The 15,000-nt window shown below is 51.1% G+C and overlaps 3 non-coding genes across 3 annotated transcripts in view; all 3 read left to right on the forward strand.

Moving 5' to 3' along the window:
* LOC116418141 overlaps positions 1–43 on the forward strand; it is a 1,914-nt gene extending 1,871 nt beyond the window's left edge. The window contains exon 1 of the ribosomal RNA XR_004228239.1: positions 1–43. This exon is cut by the window's left edge and continues 1,871 nt beyond it. This is a non-coding gene — a ribosomal RNA (small subunit ribosomal RNA).
* A 754-nt stretch (positions 44–797) lies between these two features.
* Positions 798–952, forward strand: LOC116418130. Its single transcript, XR_004228228.1, has one exon. It is a non-coding gene; the product is annotated as a 5.8S ribosomal RNA (ribosomal RNA).
* Positions 953–14,291: 13,339 nt separating this feature from the next.
* LOC116418148 overlaps positions 14,292–15,000 on the forward strand; it is a 3,890-nt gene continuing 3,181 nt past the window's right edge. Inside the window, exon 1 of the ribosomal RNA XR_004228245.1 lies at positions 14,292–15,000. This exon is cut by the window's right edge and continues 3,181 nt beyond it. This is a non-coding gene — a ribosomal RNA (large subunit ribosomal RNA).

The raw sequence follows: 15,000 nt of genomic DNA on the forward strand, positions 1-15,000 counted from the left end.
TCGTAACAAGGTTTCCGTAGGTGAACCTGCGGAAGGATCATTAACGTTAGCGCTTGAAACACGCAACGTATTGACACACAAACACACAAAAACATGTATTTTTATTTTAAGATACATGTAAATTTTGTTCGAAAGCGTATTTTTTGCCGAGAGCAGTTGTGCTGCGTAAAAGTGCCGCAAGGTGGTTTCTCTTTCTCTGCTTTGTTTATCTTTCTTTCTCACTCACGAGAAATAAGTAGCGCCGGCAGGCGGCCCTTCAGGCCGTAGCCGTCGTCGCGTGGATTGTCGCATCGGGATGCACTGGCAGACGCGTGCTGGAGCATCTCTTTAAGCTGTTTAGTTACGGGCGATGGACAATCAATTGCAAACACGCGTACGAAAGACGTGAAAGAAAAACTTGTGTGAGAGATAGATAAAATTATAACAGGGAGAATCGAACGAAAATTAATAGAGAGACACACAACACACCGCGCGCGCAAGCTTTTATAAAAGCGGTGTCAGCAGTTCTCCGGCGCGGAGCTTCGCAGTTGGCAACCTTTGATACCTCCCGCTTTTCGCGGGAGGGGCTAGGTTTTTAAATGAATTTTTCGCCCGTTTAGTCGAAGCACCGCGTCGCTCCGGCGCAACGCCGAACTCGCGCGCTTGCGTGCGAGTAAGGCCGACGGAGCCTCGAGTTTCGTCACCCCCTGTGTAGTTCGGGATTTTCGGATCCCGGCTCGTCAAGGATTTCTAACAAAAAACAAGTTTGACTCGTTGAAATTTTATTATTTCATCGGGGTAAAAATTTTACAATTGATTACCCTGAACGGTGGATCACTTGGCTCGTGGGTCGATGAAGAACGCAGCTAATTGCGCGTCAACTTGTGAACTGCAGGACACATGAACATCGACATTTCGAACGCACATTGCGGTCCTCGGATACGATTCCCGGACCACGCCTGGCTGAGGGTCGTTCAACAAACAAAACCAGACTGCTTGTTGGTGCTGAGTCTTTTCTCTCTCTTTCAAGCGATAGCCTGAGCGTTCGTCGCCGAGGCGCGTTTCACTTTAACGAGTGATAACGCGCTTTGTTTGCGGCGTCGTTCGAAATAATGGTGTTTTTCTTTTGAACGCAGCGACGACGGCGCACGCAGACGCACATCGTGCTTGCGTGCGTATGTGCAAAGCACGAAGCACTCGAACGCGTATATAAGGCGCGAGAGTGACGTCCGTCGAGTCCCGGAGCTCTTGCGCGCACCGCAATATTATTTTGTGGTGTTGCGCCGGGCGGACCGACGAGATCTGTTGCTCTCGTGTATCAAGCTCTCGCTGACTTTTGCACGTGTTCGTTCGCATAAAAGAAAAAAGAGAGATATATAATATTTTTCATATATTATATACTCGTATATAACGACGACCTCAGAGCAGGCGAGACTACCCGCTGAATTTAAGCATATTACTAAGCGGAGGAAAAGAAACTAACAAGGATTTCCTTAGTAGCGGCGAGCGAACAGGAATGAGCCCAGCACCGAATCCCGCGGTTCTGCCGCCGGGAAATGTGGTGTTCGGGAGGGTCCAATTCTCCCCGCGGCGTCGGACCGCGTCCAAGTCCATCTTGAATGGGGCCACTTACCCGTAGAGGGTGCCAGGCCGTAGTGACCGGGACGCGCCGTGGGAGGACCTCTCCTTAGAGTCGGGTTGCTTGAGAGTGCAGCTCTAAGTTGGTGGTAAACTCCATCTAAGGCTAAATATGACCACGAGACCGATAGCGAACAAGTACCGTGAGGAAAGTTGAAAAGAACTTTGAAGAGAGAGTTCAAGAGTACGTGAAACCGTTCAGGGGTAAACCTGAGAAACCCAAAAGATCGAATGGGGAGATTCATCGCGTCAGCGACGTTGGCTTCCGTGTGGATCGCGATGGCCGGGACCTCGGTTCCGTGTCACGCGTCCGCTGCGGTATGTCCGACATCGTCGGCGTGCACTTCTCCTCTAGTAGGACGTCGCGACCCGTTGGGTGCCGGCCTACGGCCGGTTGGTCGACTGTCGCGTCGCGTTTACGCGTGCACGCGGCAGACCACCGGTTGCCCGGCCGGCTGCCCGGCGGTATAGATCGCTATAAAACGGTATTGGGCCGCATTAAGTGCGTTCTGGCTCGTCGGCAGGCTCGTCTCGCTCGGATTTACGGACCTAGTGCCGTTGCCGGGCGCTTGGCGTGGCCGTTAGTCAACGATGTCCTCGGACTGGCTCTTACATTCGAACGGATTTACCGGTCGGCGACGCTACTGCTTTGGGTACTTTCAGGACCCGTCTTGAAACACGGACCAAGGAGTCTAACATGTGCGCGAGTCATTGGGACTTGTTAAGCCTAAAGGCGCAATGAAAGTGAAGGTCGGCCCTAGCGTCGACCGAGGGAGGATGGCTCGCGTTACGATGCGAGCCCGCACTCCCGGGGCGTCTCGTGCTCATTGCGAGCAGAGGCGCACCAGAGCGTACACGTTGGGACCCGAAAGATGGTGAACTATGCCTGGTCAGGAACGAAGTCAGGGGAAACCCCTGATGAGGTCCGTAGCGATTCTGACGTGCAAATCGATCGTCGGAACTGGGTATAGGGGCGAAAGACTAATCGAACCATCTAGTAGCTGGTTCCCTCCGAAGTTTCCCTCAGGATAGCTGGCACTCGCTTGAGCGAGTCTCATCTGGTAAAGCGAATGATTAGAGGCCTTGGGCCGAAACGACCTCAACCTATTCTCAAACTTTAAAATGGGTGAGATCTCTGGCTTGCTTGAACGTTGAAGCCACGAGATTATTGCAATGGATCAGAGTGCCAAGTGGGCCAATTTTGGTAAGCAGAACTGGCGCTGTGGGATGAACCAAACGCCGAGTTAAGGCGCCTAAGTCGACGCTTATGGGATACCATGAAAGGCGTTGGTTGCTTAAGACAGCAGGACGGTGGCCATGGAAGTCGGAATCCGCTAAGGAGTGTGTAACAACTCACCTGCCGAAGCAACTAGCCCTGAAAATGGATGGCGCTGAAGCGTCGCGCCTATACTCGGCCGTCAGAGGCAAGTGGGGCGGCGAGCAGCGATGCTCGTCGTCATGAAGCCCTGACGAGTAGGAGGGTCGCGGCGGTGTTGCGCAGAAGGGTCTGGGCGTGAAGCCTGCCTGGAGCCGCCGTCGGTGCAGATCTTGCCTGCTAGAGGTTCCAGGGAACTCGAACGCTTATACAGAAAAACTCTTCCCGGATCTCCCGACGGCGTCTCCAGGTCACTTTAGGTTACCCGACGAACACCTCTTGAGGGCCCGGGTATGCGGTTCCGCGCGGGTTCCAGGTGAACCGGATTCCCTTTCGCCCGACGGGTGTGCACTTTAGTCAAAATACTTTAGAAACATACACCATTCCTCGACATAGGATTTCTCTAGGGCTTAGGATCGGCTGACTCATTATTGCAGCGGCTGTTCACACGAAACCCTTACTCCGATCAGTCCTCAGGGCCTCTTTGGAGTATTTGCTACTACCACCAAGATCTGCACCGACGGCGGCTCCAGGCAGGCTCGCCAGACCCTTCTGCGCACACCGCCGCGACCCTCCCTACTCGTCAGGGGCTTCATGACGACGAGCATCGCTGCTCGCCGCCCACTGCCTCTGACGGCCGAGTATAGGCGCGACGCTGGCACCATCCATTTTCAGGGCTAGTTGCTTCGGCAGGTGAGTTGTTACACACTCCTTAGCGGATTCCGACTTCCATGGCCACCGTCCTGCTGTCTTAAGCAACCAACGCCTTTCGCGGTATCCATAAGCGTCGACTTAAGAGCGCCTTAACTCGGCGTTTGGTTCATCCCACAGCCCCGCCAGTTCTGCTTACCAAAATTGGCCCATGGCACTCCTGATCCATTGCAATAATCTCGTGGCTTCAACGTTCAAAGCAAGCTGAGATACCCATTTAAAGTTTGAATAGGTTGAGGTCGTTTCGGCCCCAAGGCCCCTCTAATCATTCCTTTACCAGATGAGACTCGCTCAAGCGAGTGCCAGCTATCCTGAGGGAAACTTCGGAGGAACCAGCTACTAGATGGTTCGATTAGTCTTCGCCCCTATACGGATTCCAGAGCGATCGGTTGCACGTCAAGAATCGCTACGGACCTCATCGGTTCCCCTGACTTCGTCCTGACCAGGCATGGTTCACCATCTTTCCGGGTCCCAACGTGTACGCTCTGGAATTGCGCCTCTGCTCACAATGAGCACGGACGCCCAGGAGTGCAGGCCGCATCGTAACGCAGGCCATCCTCCCTCGGTGGACGACTGGGGCCGACCTTCACTTTCATTGCGCCTTTAGGCAACAAGTCAATGACCGCGCATGTTAGACTCCTTGGTCCGTGTTTCAAGACGGGTCCTGAAAGTACCCAAAGCAGTAGCGTCGCCGATTATTAAATCCGTTCAGATGTAGAGCCAGTCCGGGGACATCGTTGACTAACGGCCACGCCAGAAGCGCCCGGCAGCGGCACTAGGTCCATGGAAATCCAGGCAGGACAGGCCTGCCGACGAGTAGAACGCAATGCGGCCCAATACCGTTTTATAGCGATCTATACCGCCGGGCGTAATGGGCAACCAGTGGTCTGCCGCTGATGCACGCGTAAACGCGACGCGACAGTCGACCAACCAGACCGTAGGCCCGGCACCCAACAGGTCGCGACGTCCCTACTAGAGGAGAAGTGCGCCGACGATGTCGGACTTATACCGCAGCAGACGCGTGACACGGAACCGAGGTCCGGCCATCGCGATCCACACGGAAGCCAACGTCGCTGACGATGAATCTGCTATTCGATCTTTTGGGTTCTCAGGTTTACCCTGAACGGTTCGCGTACTCTTGAACTCTCTCTTCAAAGTTCTTTCAACTTTCCCTCACGGTACTTATTTCGCTATCGGTCCTCGTGGTCACATATTTAGCCTTAGATGGAGTTTACCACCAACAGAGGCTGCGCTCTCAAGCAACCCGACTCTAAGGAGGTCCTCCCACGGCGCGTCCCGGTCACTACGGGCCTGGCACCCTCTACGGGTAAGTGGCCCCATTCAAGATGGACTTGGACGCGGTCGACGCCGCGGGGAGGTGGACCCTCCCGAACACCACATTTCCGGCAGCAGAACCGCAGGATTCAGTGCTAGGCTCATTCCTGTTCGCTCGCCGCTACTAAGGAAATCCTTGTTAGTTTCTTTTCCTCGCTTATTAATATGCTTAAATTCAGCGGGTAGTCTCGCCTGCTCTGAGGTCGTCGTTATATACGAGTATATAATATATGAAAATATTATATATCTCTCTTTTCTTTTATGCGAGACGAACACGTGCAAAGTCAGCGAGGCTTGATACACGAGAGCAGCAGATCTCGTCGGTCCATGACGCAACACCACAAAATAATATTGCGGTGCGCGCAAGAGCTCAGGACTCGACGGACATCCTCTCGCGCCTTATATACGCGTTCGAGTGCTTCGTGCTTTGCACGCCGCGCATAAGCACGATGTGCGTCTGCGTGCGCCAAATCATAACTGCGTTCAAAGAAAAACACCATTATTTCGGGCGACGCCGCAAACCAAGCGGTATCACTCGTTAAAGGTGAAGCGCGCGCGGCGAACGAACGCTCGGGCTATCGCTTGAAAGGAGAGAAAGAGACTCGCGCCAACAAGCGGTCTGGTTTTGTTTGTTGAACGACCCTCAGCCAGGCGTGGTCGGGAATCGTATCCGGGGACCGCAATGTGCGTTCAATGTCGATGTTCATGTGTCCTGCAGTTACAAGTTGACGCGCAATTAGCTGCGTTCTTCATCGATACGAGCCAGAAGTGATCCACCGTTCAGGAATCAATTGTAAAATTTTACCCCGATGAAATAAATAAAATTTCAACAGAGTCAAACTTGTTTTTATTTAAAGAATCCTTGACAGGCGGATCCGAAATCCCGAACTACTGAGGGGGTGACGAACTCGAGGCTCCGTCGAGCCTTACTCGCACGCAAGCGCGCGAGTTCGGCGTTACTTGCCGAACGACGCAGTGCTTCGACTAAACGAGCGAAAATTCATTTAAAAACCTATAGCCCCTCCGCGAAAGCGGGTATCAAGAGTTGCCAACTGCGAAGCTCCGCGCCGGAGAACTGCTGACACCGCTTTATAAAAAGCTTGCGCGCGCGGTGTGTGTCTCTCTATTAATTTTCGTTCGATTCTCCTGTTTATAATTTTATCTATCTCTCACACAGGATTTTCTTTCACGTCTTTCATTACGCGTGTTTGCAATTGATTGTCCATCGCCCGTAACTAAACAGCAAGAGATGCTCCAGCACGCGTCTGCCAGTGCATCCCGGTGCAGGCAATCCGCGACGACGGCTACGGCTGAAGGGCCGCCTGCCGGCGCTACTTATTTCTCGTGAGTGAGAAAGAAGATAAACAAAGCAGAAGAGAAACCACCTTGCGAGCGCTTTTACGCAGCACAACTGCTCTCGGCAAAATGCGCTTTCGAACAAAATTTACATGTATCTTAAAATAAAAATACATGTTTTTGTGTGTTTTTATTGTCAATACGTTGCGTGTTTTCAAGCGCTAACGTTAATGATCCTTCCGCAGGTTCACCTACGGAAACCTTGTTACGACTTTTACTTCCTCTAAATGATCAAGTTTGGTCATCTTCCAGCACAATCGGCAACGTAGAATTACGTGCCGCTGCGCAGTCCGAAGACCTCACTAAAATCATTCAATCGGTAGTAACGACGGGCGGGTGTGTACAAAGAGGGCAGGGACGTAATCAACTTACCGAGCTTATGACTCGCGCTTACTGAAAGATTCCTCGTTCATGGGAATAATTGCAAGCCCCAATCCCTAGCACGAAGGAGGTTCTTGGGTTACCCAGACCTTTCGGTCGGGAGAACGCTGATTCCTTCAGTGTAGCGCGCGTGCGGCCCAAGAACATCTAAAGGGCATCACCTGAATACATTTGTTGCTCAATCTCGTGGAACGCCGCCTGTCCCTAAGAAGATTTGTTTGTACGTCGGTAGTAAAAACCACCGACCGAAGCCAGGGGCCTTCCGAGAGATATAGAAAGGTACGCCTATTTAGCAGGCTAAGAGTCTCGTTCGTTATCGGAATTAACCAGACAAATCCATACCAATAAGAACGGCCATGCACCACCACCCACCGAATCAAGAAGAGCTATCAATCTGTCAATCTTCGGTGTCGGGCCTGGTGGTTTCCCGTGTTGAGTCAAATTAAATACCAGGCTCCCGCACTCTAATTGGTGCCCTTCGTCAATTCCTTTAGTTTCAGCTTTGCAACCATACTTCCCCGGAACCCAAAGCTTTGGTTTCCCGGAAGCTGCCCGCCGAGTCATCGGAGGAACTTCGGCGGATCGCTAGCTGTGGCATCGTTTATGGTTAGAACTAGGGCGGTATCGATCGCCTTCAGACCTCTAACTTTCGTTCTTGATTAATGAAACATTTTTGGCAAAATGCTTTCCTTCTGTCCAAATCTTTTGACGATCCAAGAATTTCACCTCTAACGTCGCAATGCAGTACTTTACATCTGTCCCTATTAATCATTTACCTCGGGGTTCCGAAACCAACAAAATAGAACCGAGGTCCTATTCCATTTATTCCATGCACGGTATTCCAGGCGAACATAGCCTGCTTTGAACTCCTAATTTGTTCAAAGTAAACGTACCGACCACCTCGACACTCGGTAAAGAGCACCGCGATGGGATAGCTGGACCATACTTACGGGCTAAGTCCACCAGTAGGACGTCCCACAATCATGTCAGTTAAACATCGCGAGCGATGAACCGACAGCATTAGCTTTTACAGATTCAACTACGACTTTTAACCGCAACAACTTTAATATACGCTATTGGAGCTGGAATTACGCGGCTGCTGGCACCAGACTTGCCCTCAATGGATCCTCGTTAAAGGATTTAAAATTGGCACTCATTCCGATTACAGGGCCTCGGATGAGTCCGTATCGTTATTTTTCGTCACTACCTCCCCGTGCCGGGGAGTGGGTAATTTGCGCGCCTGCTGCCTTCCTTGGATGTGGTAGCCGTTTCTCAGGCTCCCTCTCCGGGATGAACCCTGATTCCCCGTTACCCGTTACAACCATGGTAGGCGCAGACCACCAATGTCGACGGTTGATAAAGACATTTGAAGATGTTAACCGTGTCTCGCGCCGGTGCGAGACCGTGCGATCGGCACTGGATTCAGAGTCTCTGCCAAAGGTAAACGGTGGACGAGCGAACCCGCCACCGATTGGTTTTGATCTAATAAAAGCGTTCGCTTCCATCTCTGGTCCGGAACTCTGGTTTTGCATGTATTAGCTCTAATTACCACAGTTATCAAGTAAATGTGGGTACGATCTAGGAACCATAACTGATTTAATGAGCCATTCGCGGTTTCACCTTAATTCGGCATGCACTGGGGCATGCATGAAAGCGAATGCTGAGACAAACATATGACTACTGGCAGGATCAACCCAGGGGCTTCGTCGTAACAACGCAACAAAGTTGCGCGCACGAAACTCGTGTGTGACACGAGCGACTCACGCACGCGGTCGTGTCGAACGCCGATCAACGCTAAGGAAGACCGACGACACACTCCGTTTACGATCAGTCGTCAGGCACAAAAGTATCGCGCGTGTAGACCAACCCGCCGCACGAACGAACGAAAGTCACACACGCGACACTTTGGGCACATTTTCGCATTCAAAATCACCTCGCAAGCGCACCTAAGCGCGCGCGAGTCATGTTACCGCTACGTCTGCCCGTAATGAATTAACGTAGCGAGACCGCGGAAGTATTATCGTTCAAGTTCAAACGGTCTCTCTTGTAAAGAAGAGTCACACCCGACGTTAGACATTAGTCAAGTCGTCGTAGTCAACGAAATAAGTCGCCTTGCATTGAAATAACGCGCTGGTATTCTCGCTCGGAATGGAGTGAGTCGATGCTCAGTAGTTATCGTAATCTCAAGTAGAGTAACGATCTGTTAACGCCTAGAGGCGCGCACCGCTTAAAGGAGCCATTCGGTCAAAGACACCGACCCGCGGTAATGCTGTGAATAACAATATTTCATTATAAAGGCTCGATGTCCGTAGACGCTCGAGCCTTTCTTATACCGAATCGCCGCACGGAAGTCGGCGCCGTATGAACTTAAGCGCATTAAACATGGGAAAACCCGCAAAACTCGTGTCCTGCCTTCCCGGGACTGCAATGCCAAACATCTGACAGAAGTGAACACGCCGATGAGCAATGTGCGAGCACGAATGAGTGCTGTGCGAGCGTCAATGGTGATGTGCGAGCGTCAATGAGTGATGTGCGAGCACGAAGATAGTGATGTGCGAGCGTCAATGGCTGTGTGCGAAACACGGAATGAGTGATGTGCGGCGTCGGTGTGGAGTGATGTGCGAGGCGTCAGTAGGTGATTGTGCGAGCACGAATGGTGATGTGCGAGCACGAATGAGTAATACTGACGTCAATGAGTAATGTGCGGCACGAATGGAGATGATGTGCGAGCACGGGTGGGTGATGTGCGAGCACGAATGGGTAATATGCGAGCGTCAATGAGTAATGCGAGCACGGTGGTGATGTGCGAGCAAGATGGCTAATGTGCGAGCAAGAATGAGCAATGTGCGAGCGTCAATGAGAGTGATGTGCGAGCGTCAATGAGTGATGTGCGAGCACAAATGGGTGATAATGCGAGCGTCAATGAGTGATGTGCGAGCGTCAGCTTGAAGTAATATGCGAGCGTCAATGAGTAATGTGCGAGCACGAATGAGTGATGTGTGCGAGCACGAATGAGTAATATGCGAGCGACGTCAATGAGTAATGTGCGAGCGTCAATGAGTGATGTGCGAGCGTCAATGAGTAATGTGCGAGCACGAATGGGTGATACGCGAGCACAAATGAGTGATGTGCGAGCAAGAATGGGCACAATGTGCGAGCACAGATAGTGATGCGAGCACAGTCGAACAATGTGCGACTCCAGGTAGTGATGTGCGGTACGAATGAGCAGTAATGCGGCACAAATGAGTGATGTGCGAGGCGTCAATGGAGGAAGTGATGTGCGAGCGTCAATGGAGTGATGTGCGAGCGTCAATGGAAATAATATGCGAGCGTCAATAGGTATTGTACGTACGAATGAAAGTGATGTGCGAGCACGAATAGGTGATACGCGAGCACAAATGAGTGATGTGCAGGGGAAGCGTCAATAGTGATGCGAGCACAGATAGGTAATATGCGAGCGTCAATGGTGATGTGCGAGCGTCTATATGGTGATGTGCGAACACGAGATGAGTGATACGCGAGAGTCAATGAGTGATGTGCAGGCGTCAATGAGTAATGTGCGAGCACGAAGATGAATGATATTGCGAGCACGAATGGGTGATACACTTGAGCACAAATGAGTGATGTGCGAGCGTCAATGGTGATGTGCGAGCACGAATGAAAATGATGTGCGAGCACGAATTAGGCAATGTGCGAGCTCAAATGAATGATGTGCGAGCACGAATGGGTATACCGAAATCTCAGGGTTCACCCAACTGCCCTGGCAAATGCGACCACCTCGGGGCTCTTCCGTTCGGAAGATGGTAGATAGGGACAGTGGGAATCTCGTTAATGCATGCGAGCAATCTTCGTATGAATAGCTAAACCGTTTCCAGTTTACTGATTTAATCATTTTCTGCTCCCGCCGTTCGCACCGATCCTATGTAATAATATTTCGCCTGACGTGATCACATTTCGTCGTAGATAGTGACAGTTATAATGTAGATTTATATAGCAAGAATAGAGATATGCGAGAGCACGAATGGAGTGATGTGCGAGCACGAATAGGCAATGTGCGAGCTCAAATGGGTGATAATGCGAGCACAGATGAGTGATGTGCGAGGCGTCAATGAGTATTATGCGAGCGTCAATGAGTAATGTGCGAGCACGTTGAAGATGATGTGCGAGCACGAATGGTGATACGCGAGCGATCAATGAGTGATGTGCGAGCGTCTATGAGTGATGTGCGAACACGAATGGAGTGATACGCGAGCGTCAATGAGTGATGTGCGAGCGTCAATGAGTGATAATGCGAGAACGAATGAGTGATGTGCGAGCTGAATATGGTATGTCACGAGCGATCAATGGGCGTGTGCGAGCGTCAATGAGTGATGTGCGAGCGTCAATGGTAATGTGCGAGCACGAATGAAAATACGCGAGCACAAATGAGTGATGTGCGAGCAAGAATGAGCAATGTGCGAGCACGAATGAGTGATGTGCGAGCACAGATGAAACAATAATGCGAAATCAAATGAGTGATGTGCGTGAGCACAGATGAGCAGTAATGCGAGCACAAATGAGTGATATTGCGACGTCAATGAAAGTGATGTGCGGTATCAATGAGTGATGTGCGAGCGTCAATGAAATAATGCGAGCGTCAATGAGTAATGTGCGAGCACGAATGAAGTGATAATGCGAGCACGAATGAGTGATACACCAACAAATGAGTGATGTACGAGCGTCAATGAGTGATACTGACACGAATGGAAGTAATATGCGAGCGTCAATGAGTGATGTGCGAGCGTCTATGAGTGATGTGCGAACACGAATGAGTGATACGCGAGAGTCAATGAGTGATGTGCGAGGCGTCAATGAGTAATGTGCGAGCACGAATGAGTGATGTGCGAGCACGAATAAGTACGCGAGCACAAATGAGTGATGTGTGCGAGCGTCAATGAGTGATGCGAGCACGAATAGTGATATTGCGAGCACGAATGAGGAGCAATGCGAGCTCAAATGGTGATGTGCGAGCACGAATGGTATACCGAAATCTCAGGGTTCACCCAACTGCCCTGGCGAAATGCGACCCTCAGGGCTCTTCCGTTCGGAAGATGGTAGATAGGGACAGTGGGAATCTCGTTAATGCATACGAGCAATCTTCGTATAGATAGCTAAACGTTTCAGTTTACTGATTTAATCATTTTTCTGCTCCCCGCCGTTCGCACCGATCCCTATGTAATAATATTTCGCGCCTGACGTGATCACATTTCGTCGTAGATAGTGACAGTTATAATGTAGATTTTATATAAGAATAGAGAGATATGCGAGCACAGATGAGTGATGTGCGAGCACGAATGGGCAATGTGCGAGCTCAAATGGTGATGTGCGAGAGCACGAATGAGTGATGTGCGAGCGTCAATGAGTAATATGCGAGCGTCAATGAGTAATGTGCGAGCACGAATGAGTGATATTGCGAGCACGGATAATGATACGCGAGCGTCAATGATGTGCGAGCGTCTATGAAATGATATTGCGAACACGAATGAGTGATACGCGAGCGTCAATGGTGATGTGCGAGCGTCAATGAGTGATGATACGAGAACGAATGAGTGATGTGCGAGCAAGAATGAAGTAATATGCGAGCGTCAATGAGTGATGTCCGAGCACAGATAGGTGATGTGCGAGCGTCAATGAGTGATGTGCGAGCACGAATGGTGATATTGCGAGCACGAATGAAGCAATGTGCGAAATGATGATGCGAGCACGTCAATGAGTGATATGCGAGCGTCAATGAGTGATGTGCGAGAACGAATGGTATTGCGAGATCCAGTAGTGAAGTGCGAGCGTCAATGAGTACGACGTCAATGGTAATGTGCGAGAGCACCGAGAATGAGTATGCGATCAGTGATGATGACCGGGCAATGTTGAACTCGGAAATGGAAGTATTCGGAGGCTCGAAAAAGTCTAAGTCGCCCCACACGCATTGCTTTCTCTCAGGCTCAAAAGTCTAAGTCGCCCCACACGCATTGCTTTCTCTCGGAAGCTCGAAAAGTCTAAGTCGCCCACACGCATTGCTTTCTCTCAGGTCAGAAAAGTCTAAGTCGCCCACGCATTGCTTTCTCTCGGAGGCTCGAAAAGTCTAAGTCGCCCCACGCATTGCTTTCTCTCAGGCTCAAGAAAAAGTCTAAGTCGCCCACACGCATTGCTTTCTCTCGGAGGCTCCGAAAATCTACTAAGTCGCCCCGCATTGCTTTCTCTCAGGCTCGAAAAGTCTAAGTCGCGCCCCACACATTGCTTTCTCTCGGAGGCTCGAAAAGTCTAAGTCGCCCACGCATTGCTTTCTCTCGGAGACTCGAAAAGTCTAAGTCGCCCCGCATTGCTTTCTCTCGGGCTCGAAAAGTCTAAGTCGCCCACGCATTGCTTTCTCTCGGAGGCTCGAAAGATCTAGAATCGCCCCGCGCATTGCTTTCTCTCGGAGGCTCGAAAAGTCTAAGTCGCCCACGCATTGCTTTCTCTCGGAGGCTCGAAAAGTCTAAGTCGCCCCACACGCATTGCTTTCTCTCGGAGGCTCGATAAAGTCTAAGTCGCCCCACACGCGTTGCTTTCTCTCGGAGGCTCGAAAAAGTCTAAGTCGCCCCACGCATTGCTTTCTCGGAGGCTCGAAAAGTCTAAGTCGCTCCACACGCATTGCTTTCTCTCGGAGGCTCAGAAAAGTCTAAGTCGCCCCACACATTGCTTTCTCGGAGGCTCGAAAAGTCTAAGTCGCCCCACGCATTGCTTTCTCTCAGGCTCGAAAAGTCTAAGTCGCCCACGCATTGCTTTCTCTCGGAGGCTCGAAAAGTCTAAGTCGCCCCACGCATTTACTTTCTCTCAGGCTCGAAAAGTCTAAGTCGCTCCACGCATTGCTTTTCTAACCGTAATACAATTTTCTAATTTCCTTCACGCGCATTGCTTTTTCCGACAAAGCGCAATGCCTGTACAAGCGCTTGTGTACATGTATGTGTGCTTTCGCTCTCTCATTATCCTTCAGCGGCAGATCGCGCGCTCACTCGATGTTATTCTGCTCCACTCCGATAATACTCGGATTCTCGAGGCAAATTGAATCTCCTTTGCTTACCTGAAGAGCGCGCGTTCACCGCTACTGCTGCTACTCTTTGCAGCTGGGGTCTCGATCTATCCGACAGACCGATCCGCGTTTCACTTAACGAGTGATAACGCGCTTTGTTTGCGGCGTCGTTCGAAATAATGTGTTTTTCTTTTGAACGCAGCGACGACGGCGCACGCAGGACGCACATCGGCTTGCGTGCGTATGTGCAAAGCACGAAGCACTCGAACGCGTATTATAAAGGCGCGAGATGACGTCCGTTCGAGTCCCGGAGCTCTTGCGCGCACCGCATATTATTTTGTGTTGGCGTGGGCGGACGACGAGATCTGTTGCTCTCGTGTATCAAGCTCTCGCTGACTTTGCACGTGTTCGTTCGAAAAAAAAAAAGAAGAGAATATAATATTTTCATATATATTATACTCGTATATAACGACACCTCAGAGCAGCGAGACTACCCGCTGAATTTAAGCATATTACTTAAGCGGAGGAAAGAAAACTAACAAGATTTCCTTAGTAGCGGCGAGCGAACAGGAATGAGCCCAGCACCGAATCCCGCGGTTCTGCCGCCGGGAAATGTGGTGTTCGGAGGGTCCAATTCTCCCCGCGCGTCGGACCGCGTCCAAGTCCCATCTTGAATGGGCCATACCCGTAGAGGGTTCCAGGCCCGTAGTGACCGGACCGCCGTGGAGACCTCTCCTAGAGTCGGTTGCTTGAGAGTGCAGCTCTAAGTTGGGTAAACTCCATCTAAGCTAAATATACCACGAGACCGATAGCGAACAAGTACCGTGAGGAAAGTTGAAAAGAACTTTGAAGAGAGAGTTCAAGAGTACGTAAACCGTTCAGGGTAAAACCTGAGAAACCCAAAAGATCGAATGGGGAGATTCATCGTCAGCGACGTTGGCTTCCGTGTGGATCGCGATGGCCGGGACCTCGGTTCCGTGTCACGCGTCCGCTGCGGTATGTCCGACATCGTCGGCGTGCACTCTCTCTAGTAGGACGTCGCGACCCGTTGGGTGCCGCCTACGCCCGGGTTCGAACTGTCGCGTCGCGTTACGCGTGCACGCGCAGACCACCGGTTGCCCGGCCGGCTGCCCGGCGGTATAGATCGCTATAAAACGTATTGGGCCGCATTAAGTGCGTT

Source organism: Nasonia vitripennis, unplaced genomic scaffold (genome assembly GCF_009193385.2).
Source record: "Nasonia vitripennis strain AsymCx unplaced genomic scaffold, Nvit_psr_1.1 unplaced0063, whole genome shotgun sequence".
Taxonomy (NCBI): domain Eukaryota; kingdom Metazoa; phylum Arthropoda; class Insecta; order Hymenoptera; family Pteromalidae; genus Nasonia; species Nasonia vitripennis.